At 46.7% G+C, this 10,000-nt stretch overlaps 1 protein-coding gene across 1 annotated transcript in view; it reads right to left on the bottom strand.

The window, feature by feature from the left end:
- The window catches only part of LOC131213490 (homeobox protein Hmx-like), a 24,090-nt gene that overhangs the window by 2,419 nt on the left and 11,671 nt on the right, over positions 1-10,000 (bottom strand). The gene's annotated exons all lie outside the window — the stretch shown is intronic.

Genomic DNA, 10,000 nt, shown 5'->3' with positions numbered 1-10,000 from the left:
ATCCGGCGGCCAGGATGAGTTGTGGATGCCTTGCCTTTTCGATAGTTACTCACCCGAGACCCAGCCCAGCGGGCCCAGTTTTTTACCTTAAAGCTAGGTTTCAAATAATCATACAATAAAAACAAGAGAGTGTGAAGTGGTAATATATGCTGACGATACAACCCTTATATCAACAAGCAAAGTAACCAAAATAGCGATTAAGAACTTGCAAAAAATCGTCAATTTTTATATAAAAATTATTACAAAAACTGGAAGATAAAAATCAATCCCTCGAAAGTGCAAGCTATATTTTTTCTATATAAATTCAGCAAGCGAGTTCTCCCGCTTCCTGGACAAAATGTCGTATTAGATAATCAAAACATATCATGGTCTTCTCACATCAAATACCTAGGACTGATATTGGACAATAAACTTAGCTTCCGTCCACACTTCCGAAATGTTACATAAAAAATAGACATACTCATCAAACTGCTTTGCCCATTAATCAACAGAAAATCAAAACTAAACCTTGCAAATAAACTTCTCATATAAAAATCCAATTTTCTCCCTCTCTTAACCCATGCCTCTTCTCTGTAACACATCGTTCAATAAGTCCTGGGACTAGCGTAGAGATGACGCTAATAATGCCATTTGCTAACATACCAAAGTTCAGAAGTACCAACCTTCAGATGAGGTGTGTCAAAATTTGATGTAATTCGAAACATAACCAAGAAAGCTATAGTGGTTAAAGTTCAGCTACCTTTGCAATCGTGAAAAAATGAACCAAAACGAGTTTCGTGTATTGATAAAATATTGCTTTGTAATGGGAAAAAACACTGTTCAAGCTCAGCAATGGCTTGAAAAACGTTATCCGGACTGTACTCCGTCGAAAACAACCATTTGTTGGTGGTATGCAGACTTGAAAATAGGTCGTGTTGATTCAATTGATGCGGAACGTTCGGGTCGGCGAAATGAGGTAGTAACTCCCGAAAACACCAAGAAAGTAATGAAAATCGTGATGGGTGACCGCAAAATGAAAGTGCGCGAGATAGCTAAGATGTTGAACATATCAACTGGTAGTGTATTTACTATTTTGCACAAAAATTGGCTATAAAGAAGGTTTTTTTTTCCAAATGGTTCCCGGTTTGCTCACAATGGAACAAACGATCACAAATCAAAACGATGATCAAATTCAACGAATTAGGCTTCCAACTGCCTTCTCATCCTCCGTACTCGCCGGATCTGGCCCTCAGCGACTACTGGCTCTTTAAAGATAAAACAAATCGTTCTACAAACATGGCATTGAAAGGTTAGAGAATGCTGGAATGATTATATTACACTTGAAGTAGATTGAATGTTGAAGAATAACAAAGAATTTCGCCGATAAAATGCTGTTTTCATAGTTAGTCTCGGGACTTATTGAACGATGTGTTAGACGAAATGCTCCAAAACTAACTTGCAGTCAATACAAATCAGGCTGAATAAAATTCTCAAGATGATCCTTAATTTATACTTTTTACACCAACGAATCTTGTCCTAAAACTTGATGGCGCGCAAAAAAAATTGTCATACAACAACATCGACATAATGTTTACACGATTTTCTCAAGAAAACAGCGGCATAGAGAAGGTTATAAGAATGCTTGGTTACGACCGGAAGTAGTTGAGCTGCTTCAAAAGCCAACCAAAAATTCAAAAATATTTTTATCTAACTAGTTTGTGTGGTCCAATTTTACAGTACGTGGTTTGCCTATCGTGAAGTCGTTGGAATAATCGATGGCCCCTGACGGCTATGCTGTTGTTCCTGCAAATATTGTACGAAGGAAAACATCCATGGATGGTATTTTCCAATTTGTCATACTGTGTAGCTTCGGCCAGCAGAAAGTGTTATCTAACGAAGGAAGAATATTCAATCTTGAAATATGACGAATGTTGCCAAATCATAATCATTTAATTTATCTTGGAAAAGAATTATTTTTCAAATAGCCCATTGGGAGATTGAACTAGAACTTTTAACTTGTAAGTAGAGAATTTGATTTGAAACGTTCAAACGGACTAAGAATATTTCAAGATATCCGCACTTTCAAGCTTGCTAATAGAGTTGCTAATCTCTATCTGGATGGCTACGAAGGCTCTTCCTCTGAAACCCGAACATAAAGGAAACACTATTTTCTTCTCCATAAATGCCTGTTTCGCCCCTTTTCATAACCAAGTTGTTTAGTATTTTCATAGACATTTTGTTAGAGAAACAACATTATATATGGACATAATATACATCCATGTAAACCCTTTCCGAGCATATTTGGCCACACGTTTTATTGTTCCCAAATACACGGAGTCATTTAACGACTATCTTAGTGTTTATTATTTCTCACCAGTTCCACTTCGAACGCTTGTATCTCCGTGACGGTACATAGCGCAGTTAAATAAAGTATAAAACTGATTGAGGCACTCCAATACCAGTGCCGGAGCACGTCACACGCCCTTCGCTCTAAACGATTGGAATGGAGTAGTAATTTGTATGAAGGGCAGACAGCACAAAGCAAAAGCCACCTGCTCCCCGCTCCGGCGCTTCGGACGCTGCGGCAGTCGGAAGTATCTTGTCGTACAATTGGGTATGTTTCTGGGATCAAATGAACCTAATCTAGCAATGGCGGCCTTTGTATTTCTTTGACCAGACTCCCTCGAATTCAATATTACTCCCTCGATTCAACGTCGAATGGTACGAGGGCTAGCTTGCACACCGCACAAAGACTTCAGGACCTGGAGTAGCTCACGGTAACTCTTTAGACAAACGCGAAACATACCCGAACATTCTGCACAATCTTTGCCAATCACATCTACATCCAGTCCATCAGGAGATCCAGTATCCCGAGCAGTATCGCCTGAAGTCCCAAACACAATGGATACGTCGCCTGCATTAGAATCACAAATTGAAGTATAGAACCCAATTTTGCTGGATTTACCGCCATATTGTTGCACCGACAATTTTATAGCGCCAATAAAAGGAACTAAATCGCATCAAAGCCAACTGCCGATTGGTTGCGCACTGTCAGGCAGTCGACTCGAGTTTATTGAACCGAGTAGTGATTGGGTCGGAACCCCATCGAAGTGGAGTCATACAAACAAACGAATGCTGTGTCAGCTTTTCCCAGACCTAGACCGTCGCCCAGAACGGAAAAGGTATTTTTTTGAGTCGAGAAAATCGAACGATTTCTCTGTTTTTCCGTTCTCTTCGGAAAATGGAAAATCGCAAAACACTTGATTGGTTTGCCGACAGCAGCCGACAATCTGCGCGAGCTTCGGGAGAGGACAACGCTGGTAACTATCGCCAGCAACTATTGGGACACTATTCCTTAAAGTAAAACTGGTCTGGTCGGCATGTAAAAATCATACCATAACGGGACACGCCGTCAGAAACTATGTGGGCCCTTTCATTGGCAGGGCGTTTATCATCCACCAAACGTTGGGGCTTTCATCTCTTGCTCGTGACAGGGTGTGTTATGTACGCAGCTCACGCTATATATAGGTGAGTGAGGCAGCCTTTTTGATAATACTGACGGCCTAGTTCCGGGGCGTAGTCTGATACACACAGGTTGATTAGGCGCCCATAGCACCATGCTATCGGCCATCAGTTAGTCGAAGGGGAGCTCTGGCTCTGAGCTCCCAGTGCCTTAGTGCCGACGGCACTGGGCTATGGAATGAGCTACTAACTACCACAATGGAGGCGGATTGGATTGATCGCTTCCGGCACCATGACGGGGCCGGGATGACCGGAGGTCTGACAAAGGGAAAATGCCAACGGAAGAAGAATCGAGACGTACACGTCCCGCTGTACAATAGCAAAACAGTGGTCAGAATCGGACAGGAAGTTCTGAGGCCGCTCGGAGCTAATAGAGGCTCCGGTTGCACCGTAGTTCTCTGGCGAACCGAACCGAGAGCTCTCCCGTGAAGGATCAGTGGTTCCCCCTGCTTCGCGCTGCGGTGTTGTAATAACCTCGTAATGACTACACACTTCACATCAAACACAGAGGCGTCCCGTGTGTGCGCTGAGATTGTCGGACGGAGCTGGTCCGGTCTGAGTTGTGATTATTGGTTGATTGTTAAACACACACAGCTACACGCGGCCATGGATCAAGGCTAACCCTCCGTGGACGAGAGTGATAGAGAGAGGGTGCAATCATTTGGACCATTTTCGGGATATCCCTTTCCCAGCACACAACCGGGAGCCAGGGAGCGCTGGGAGTTCACCCGGGTGTTTACGGTGCGTATGTGCCTCCCCTTCGTCCCGGAGAGTACACAAATAACTAAGTTCCTCCGCGTCCTCTTCCTCTCCCTCGTACGGGCGGCCCTTCCCCCGGGGATGTCAGTTGGGTTGTCAGGCGAGCTGCGGAACCGCTCGAGAGGGATCACCATCCCCGGCGCAGTGTGGTCTCGGTGGTGTCCGTCAGCCGTCAAGTACCAGGCCCCGTACCGTGCCTCGGAACGCAGTCAAGGGTCTGTCTGTCTGGCTGTGTGTGTCAAGCCGCTCGAGCTGTTTGCGCAGCACGCATACCGCGTGTGTTCGCTAGTTCTTTGACTTGCGCCCGAGAGTTGCCTCGTCCTCGTCCTTTTTGTGTGTGTCCCGTGCCTGTGTCCTTGTTGACGTGTGATTATCCTTGGCTTAGGAGAAACCGAGGAGGGCCTACGGCAGGGGAGTGGGCACTACCCCGCCCCGCCTGCCCCTTGCTCATCCAAACGAGGATCGACGAGAGCTCCTAGTGTTGCTGGAGAGTGTCCCTCGATGTTTAGGGGTTTTTATCCTCTGTTCTTTTCTGTTTTGCCCCTCGAAAAGGATAAAAGAGGCTCTCTTGCCCTCTCTCTTTCCTTCTCTCTTTCTTTCTCTCTCCCTATCTCATTCTGTACAGCTCGTCTAGACCCGATATGATGGTATGCACAATGAGCCCAAGAAGGTCCTCGATAGTGGGCCGCGGCCGGCGCCAAACATTGACCGGGGACACCTATATTCTAACAGTCCCCTCCCCACCGGACTATCACCCCCCCTTCGCAGAGCAGCGTTAAGTGAAGACAAATAGTGTCGCGGCCACTGATTGACGCCACAAGCAACAAGAACGCGTGTGTTGCCTGCATAAAAGGATAACGTACCTCTAGGATCATCACAGCATCTTTAGGCGGTTCGAGTTGAACGGCATCCTTGATCTTTTTTTTTTTGTTTGGCCGCTCGATGATTCGCGGATTACCCCAAAACCCGAAGAAGGACCTGTGAAGGATTTGTTGGCCCCTGTTGTACCCCCTCGGTTGTGGTTGATGTTGTTGTCTATTTGTTCGCGTTAATTTCGTGATCGAATAATTGAGTGCAAGGAGTGATAAATATCCTTTTTTGGGCCCCGGGTTCCCCCGGAATCGTTACTGAAAAAAGGAGAACAGAGGCGAGCGGATGAAAGTGAGCGATTTGAGCTTCATTTAGCCGAAACCAAAGCCCAAAAGCGGGCCCGATTGCCGCTGTTGTGATGTGCACTTGCGTGTGTGTGTGTGTGTGTTGAACTGTATTGAAACAAAAAAGGATCCTTTTAAATGGAACCGAATAAAAGGCCGCGGCATTTGATGCTGGCCTCGCCCGGGCACGGCGAATTTGATTTTAATTTCCCTTTTCAATCGAAGTACACACACACTGCGGCTTTTTATATGTCCTTTCATACACACACAGGGCACATACACACTCTCTCACTCTCTCTCTCTCTCGGTGGTTTTGCCGCACTGCTGGTGCTTTTGTACTGCGCTCGATGGTGGGCTCCGTGAATATAAATTCTCAGCTGTATTTTTTCAAGGTTTTTTGACAAAAAAAACTTGGTCATTTTGGTTTGTCAAACCCGTCGGATGGACTTTGTGGCAACCTCCTCTGGTTATCCACACCGTTACTACTCTCCATCGGCCGGCGGAAGGAACAGAATTTCCTGCTGTGCCAACTCAGTTATGCGGAGCCTTCGAGGTCCACGGCAAAACTGGAGCACCTATAGCATGTCCCACGTCGCCGTACTAGTCGTAGCGTATGGACTGGCGACCAGTAGTAGTTGATCTTGTATTGATACAGATCGTTGGCCGTTAGTCGAGCGTAGACCAACAGCGGGCAGATGGTTTGCTATCGGATTTAAGACCTACCACTCGGAGTGCTCTAGCTTTCATAATTTTGTTAGTTACCATAACGTAATTTGTTACGAGTTTCCATATTAGAATGGCACACAACAAACGGTGAAAAATTCGAGGCAAACCATTCGCAAGACATTAGTGTAGTTGTCGTACTGTACGGGTCGATTTGAACGATCGTAAAAACTTGTGAACTATTGTGAACTATAAGTCGAATGGCCGTAAGTACGTCAGAGTGTCAAAATGGAGTTCATGAGTTCCGTGGAATAATGGAGGACGAAATGTAAAGTTGGGGAAAACAAAAATCCAGTAGTTTTTGTGTGAAATTCAAAACATTACTTAGGAGAGCTTTACAATGATACGATTTATAGACCACTTACGGTCCCGGACTTTCTGGCGAGTCACTCTGGACATGTAAGAGACGAATGTTAGGCCATTACGGCTCAAAGTCTCTATAATGCATAAGAAAAAAAAAACTCTGGACGTGTGCTTTGAACGGTACAGTTGTTGACAGTAGAGATCTGAATTTAGTATTTGACCACACGAAAGCAACTCATAATAAATGACTCCCTTCAAGTCCCACCCCAAAACTGTTTGATGGTTGGTCTTTAGCTCCTGGGCGATGCTCTGATTACCAGTACTATTATTATTACTTGATTATGCCGATCAACTTTGATTATTACTGTGATTTTATCGTAATTTTCGACGACAGGTTTACCTATTCGAGGTGCATCTTCAACATCAAAAATAACTGAACCAGTTCGACGAAATCAAAATTTCACGTGGCTAGAGCTGTTAGAGTATCGGCACCGCAAACACTTTGCATAATTTCGGTGGCCTAGCTTGAACTTACAGCGCAAGTTCACTAGGATCGCTGTTTTAAGGTTTGGTCGGTACGCCTCTGATCGACTACCAGTAAGTATTGCATTTACATGGCGAAATGACATGGGTTGGTCTGCAAATTGTTCTCATCGTATTGGCGGTTCTCGCCCCGAGCGAGTATTTCTTGTTTCAAAACCATGAAAAAAATGGCTGGGCGAGGAAAAAGAATTTGAGTCCAGACCTAGCTCAGATCTGGCGAAACACCGACCGAAAGACCAAAGACCGAATGCTAATTATTTGCTCAAACAGCAAGACAGCAAATTTTAGATTAAGAAGAAGGAATAAAATAATATGAACAAACGTTGAGTTGACCAATTGAAAATAAGCTTTGTCTGGCGATCCAGTTTGTGCTCACCTAACTAGAAATCAGGGGCTAACAGAAGCTCCTGAACCTTGTGAGTCCGCAAAATCATCTGGCAGACGACACCTGAATGCCTCCTTCAATGATACTGCTGCCACTACTTTAACACCACGATCCCATTGTACTCGAATTTTCATTGAACCCAGAGGCCAGGTTGCAATAGTTGCGGATTGAGTCGCACCTACTCTACATCAGCTAATTGAACCTCAGCACACACAGTTGGACTCCGAGCGCGGAGGTCAGCTGCCAACTGTCCAGAACCGGCGGGGGGGTCAACGCTTAGCGTGGCGTTGTAGAAATAAATCGTCCAATAAAAGCTTGTAAGCACTGAACCTTTATCTACATCTGCATCGATGCACACATATACCCATCGAAGAAGAGGTGCGAACACGTTGGTGCACGAACTGTCGCACACGTCAGCACCATCGGACTGACGGTCCTCCGGAGGCTCCTCTAAAAGCGACGGGGCGACCGCGCGCAGACCATTAACGCTAATCGCATTAACAATTAGCGCAACATTGATTGTCGCTGGAAGTCGTGCAACAGAGCCCGACCACTCAGCTCTCTCTCTCTCGCTCTCGCTCTATCCTGCCGGTCACACGAGTCTGTTACGTCAGGGCGAGGCGGCGTCCGGCGAGGACGACTTGGAGTTGGAAGAAGTTTTGTTTGTTTCAAGTGCTCAGTTAACGCACCAAGATCACCACTCTCGTTCTCCAGGTCGGTCTATATTGATCGGAGCGAAGCCCACCAACTGTCAAAACCCGGGCACTCTGCCGGAGAAGTCCGGAAACCATTAAAACGTAAAGCGGAAAGGTCAAATTGCCACTTTGCCAGGGTTCCGGCCGTCGGTCCGGGGATCCGGGCTTTCGCAAAACTATACATGTTCCGAGGGGTTTTTCGCTCAACTCCGCCTCCGATCGGATTACGGCCGACATTACAGCCCTGCGCTTCCGTGCCAGAGGCACGCCTGGGAGCGGTGGGATCCAGCAGCGGCTTTGGTTCCAACTGGCTGGCTGGCTGGCTGGCTGGCTGGCTGGCTGGCCGGCGGGTTCAAGTGTTCAGGCGCGATTCTTCAGTCAAAGTTGACGGCTTTCCTGTGGCGGCATAGTTCGGTTCGGTGCCAGTGGCATTAGGTACGGCATTAGAATGCGGCTGTTCGTCTACTCTTCACCACCACACTCCGCCTCGATACTCCGCCGATGGTGGTTCCGGACTCCGGAGTTGGGGGCTCGTCCGAGCGACTCTTGGCCTTCGGGCCGAGATTAGGTCGATGGTCCGAACCCGGCGGACCAATGGACTGTGGACTTGGGTGTCTAGACTCTAAATAGGACGCAGCTCGTGGCTGCCTCTACTGTCACTGCCTACAGTCAGCGAGTCTGTAGTCGACTGTCTCGTCCAGAGCCGCCAGTGCGAAATTGGTTGTTTCCGCAGTCGAGCAGCAGCCGCCAGCACGCAACCCCGCAGGCTACTCGAAAGGCCTCTCTCTTTCCGTTGCACGCACTGCGCATCGAAGCGAAAGCCGACGTGATGGGCGCGCGCCATAATTGATCGAATTAGGCGCCAGAAGTAGCGCCAATAAGTGACACTCTCCGCGCGAACGAGAGTGTGTGCGTGCGCTTTCCACAGCGATGGGTGGCGCTTTTCCGGTTCGGGGTTCCGGCGCTCTTGGCAGCCGGAAGCCTGAACGCCGAGCCGACGGGCGAGGGTAGCGCTGCCTGGATTGGCTGAACCGGGGCCGCAGCTGTTGATTGGCTACCGAGCGCGACGGCTAATAGCGTTAGCGGGCTGCTGACTCCGCTGTTTCGGAGTTTTGGGAGGTTATCAGCACGGGCAAACGACCCGTGAAAACGACATAGGCCTACACACAGTGGTAGTGATTAGCTGCCAACGTGCATTACCAGGCATGATCTGGGGGAAAGTTACACGCATCACCCATTTGCGCGTCAGCTCAGAATGTTCCGGGTCCGGCATTGTTACCCTCGACTTTGCTATTCCTCTGTCGATGGCTTTGAAATTTTCTCAACCGAGCACAATATCAAGGTGATCCGAATCCCAATCCGAGGTCTAGCTGTTCCTGAATATCTCAAGCTGTTGTTGGAACCACACCGTTGGACGATGTAACTAGAATCGTCCGGTGGATCCGTCAGTCGATTCTACGGTAAAATTCATGCGGATCTTTAGGCACGCTGAACCCCCTGGGACACTATGGACACCAAAAGGCAGTTGCTGCTAAACTAGGACGCACCTCTTGAGTGTACTAATTTGTTCAAAAAAGGGGGGCTACTACGAGTCTTATTTTTTGTTATATTGGTACACTCTTCATATAAACGTATGTGAAGTTTCATTTCAATCGGTCACTTACTTTTTTTTACAAGCCATTTAGTATCGCCGTGTGACAGTATTTTTTGCAATGGAATAAATCAAGCATCGTGGAGTGATTTAATTTTTATTTTTGAAAGGTTTAAAAGCAAAGGAAATTTATGAACGACTGTTGGAAGTGTGTACGGACTCTTCACCTTCAATTAGAAAATAAAAAGGGCGGTTTCTGAGTTTAAACACGGTCGTACTAGCCTTCAGGACGATCTACGTTAAAAAGTAGAAAAACAAACACAACACCTGAAATCGTAGAAAAAAA

Source organism: Anopheles bellator, chromosome X (assembly GCF_943735745.2).
Source record: "Anopheles bellator chromosome X, idAnoBellAS_SP24_06.2, whole genome shotgun sequence".
Taxonomy (NCBI): domain Eukaryota; kingdom Metazoa; phylum Arthropoda; class Insecta; order Diptera; family Culicidae; genus Anopheles; species Anopheles bellator.
The sequence above is the reverse complement of the archived record's forward strand: the minus strand, read 5'-3'. Positions and strand labels throughout refer to the sequence as shown.